Here is a 3,358-nt window from a genome sequence, read left to right on the forward strand (position 1 = left end):
GAACCAGTATAAGTCTTGTGTCCCTTTGTTCTGCGAGTTCGACGCGCTAAGCCTTGAGATTGCGGTGAGGGCGTGAGCTAGAGGGAGGAGAGATCTTCATGTGCACCCTAGTGTTCGAACCTCAAGGGTTTTGCCGGAACCCGAAATCCAACAGCAACTACACGGACTGGGTCCGTAACTTGAGGATTATCCTCATTGCTGCACAGAATAATTATGTCCTGGAAGCACCGCTAGGTGCAAGACCCGCTGCAAGAGCAATTGCAGATGTTATAAATGTCTGGCAGAGCAAAGCGGATGACTACTCGATAGTTCAGTGTGCCATGCTTTACGTCTTAGAACCGGGACTTCAACGACGTTTTGAACATCATGGAGCATATGATATGTTCCAAGAGTTGAAGTTAATATTTCAAGCAAATGCCTGGATTGAGAGATGTGAAGTCTCCAATAAGTTCTACAGCTTCAAAATGGAGGAGAATAGTTCTGTCAGTGAACATATACTCAGAATGTCTGGGTACCACAACCATTTGACTCAACTGGGAGTTAATCTTCCTAATGATAGTGCCATTGACAAAGTTCTTCAATCACTGCCACCAAGCGACAAAAGCTTCGTGATGAACTATAATATGCAAGGGATGGATAAGAAAATTCCCGAGCTCTTCGCGATGCTAAAGGATGCGGAGGTAGAAATCAAGAAGGAGCATCAAGTGTTGATGGTTAACAAGACCACTAGTTTCAAGAAGAAGGGCAAAGGGAAGAAGGGGAACTTCAAGAAGAATGGCAAACAAGTTGCTGCTCAAGTGAAGAAGCCCATGTCTGTACCTAAGCCTGAGACTGAGTGCTTCTACTGCAAAGGGACTGGTCACTGGAAGCGGAACTGCCCCAAGTATTTGGCGGATAAGAAGGATGGCAAAGTGAAAGGTATATTTGATATACATGTTATTGATGTGTACCTTGCTAATGCTCGTAGTAGCGCCTGGGTATTTGATACTAGTTCTGTTGCTCATATTTGCAACTCGAAACAGGGGCTACGGATTAAACAAAGATTGGCTAAGGACGAGGTGACGATGCACGTGGGAAATGGTTCCAAAGTCGATGTGATCGCCATCGGCATGCTACCTCTACATCTACCTTCGGGATTAGTTTTAGACCTAAATAATTGTTATTTGGTGCCAACGTTAAGCATGAACATTACATCTGGATCATGTTTGATGCGAGACGGTTATTCATTTAAATCGGAGAATAATGGTTGTTCTATTTATATGAGTAATCTTTTGTGGTCATGCACCCTTGATGAGTGCTCTATTTTTATTGACCTGATCTCGATAGTAGTGATATACATATTCATAGTATTGAAATCAAAAGATACAAGTTTAATAATGATAGTGCAACTTATTTGTGGCACTGCCGTTTAGGTCATATTGGTGTAAAGTGCATGAAGAAACTCCATGTTGATGGACTTTTGGAATCACTTGATTATGAATCACTTGATGCTTGCGAACCATGCCTCATGGGGAAGATGACTAAGACTCCATTCTCAAGAACAATGGAGCAAGCAACAGACTTGTTGGAAATAATACATACTGATGTATGCAGTCCAATGAGTGCTGAGGCTCGTGGTGGGTATCGTTATTTTCTGACCTTCACAGATGATTTGAGCAGATATGGGTATATCTACTTGATGAAACATAAGTCTGAAACATTTGAAAAGTTCAAAGAATTTCAGAGTGAAGTGGAAAATCATCGTAACAAGAAAATAAAGTTTCTACGATCTGATCGTGGAGGAGAATATTTTAGTTACGAGTTTGGTCTTCATTTGAAACAATGTGGAATAGTTTCACAACTCACGCCACCTGGAACACCATAGCGTAATGGTGTGTCCGAACGTCGTAATCGTACTTTATTAGATATGGTGCGATCTATGATGTCTCTTAATGAAGGAAATATGCCCTAGAGGCAATAATAAAGTTATTATTTATTTCCTTATATCATGATAAATGTTTATTATTCATGCTAGAATTGTATTATCCGGAAACATAATACTTGTGTGAATACATAGACAAACTAAACGTCACTAGTGTGCCTCTACTTGAGTAGCTCGTTAATCAAAGATGGTTATGTTTCCTAACCATAGACATGTGTTGTCATTTGATTAACGGGATCACATCATTAGGAGAATGATGTGATTGACATGACCCATTCCATTAGCTTAGCAACCGATCGTTTAGTATGTTGCTATTGCTTTCTTCATGACTTATACATGTTCCTATGACTATGAGATTATGCAACTCCCGTTTGCCAGAGGAACACTTTGTGTGCTACCAAACGTCACAATATAACTGGGTGATTATAAAGGAGATCTACAGGTGTCTCCAAAGGTACATGTTGGGTTGGCATATTTCGAGATTAGGATTTGTCACTCCGATTGTCGGAGAGGTATCTCTGGGCCCTCTCGGTAATGCACATCACATAAGCCTTGCAAGCATTGCAACTAATGAGTTAGTTGCGAGATGATGTATTACAAAATGAGTAAAGAGGCTTGCCGGTAACGAGATTGAACTAGGTATTGAGATACCGACGATTGAATCTCGGGCAAGTAACATACCGATGACAAAGGGAACAAAGTATGTTGTTATGCAGTCTGACCGATAAAAGATCTTCGTAGAATATGTGGGAGCCAATATGAGCATCCAGGTTCCGCTATTGGTTATTGACCGGAGACATGTCTCGGTCATGTCTACATTGTTCTCGAACCCGTAGGGTCCGCACGCTTAACATTACGATGACAGTTTCATTATGAGTTTATATATTTTGATGTACCGAAGTTTGTTCGGAGTCCCGGATGTGATCACGAACATGACGAGGAGTCTCGAAATGGTCGATACATAAACATTGATATATTGGATGGCTATATTCGGACACCGGAAGTGTTCTGGGTGATTTCGGAGAAAACCAGAGTGTCGGAGGGTTACCGGAACCCCCCCCCCCCGGGAGTAGTAATGCGCTTTATGGGCCCTAGTGGAGAGAGAGAGGGGCGGCCAGGGTGGGCCGCACGCCCCCTCCCCCTCTGGTCCAAATTGGACTAGGAGAGGGGGGCGGCGCCCCCCTTTCCTTCTCCCTCTCCCCCTTCCTTTCCCCATCCTAGTAGGAGTAGGAAAGAGGGGAGTCCTACTCCTACTAGGAGGAGGACTCCTCCTCCTTGGCGCGCCCCAAGGGCGGGCCGGCCTCTCCCCTTGCTCCTTTATATACGGGGGCAGGGGGGCACCTCTAGACACACAAGTTGATCTTCAAGATCGTTGTCTTAGCCGTGTGCGGTGCCCCCCTCCACCATAGTCCTCGATAATATTGTAATGGTGCTTAG

The sequence above is a fragment of the Triticum dicoccoides genome, chromosome 2A, assembly GCF_002162155.2.
Source record: "Triticum dicoccoides isolate Atlit2015 ecotype Zavitan chromosome 2A, WEW_v2.0, whole genome shotgun sequence".
Lineage (NCBI taxonomy): Eukaryota > Viridiplantae > Streptophyta > Magnoliopsida > Poales > Poaceae > Triticum > Triticum dicoccoides.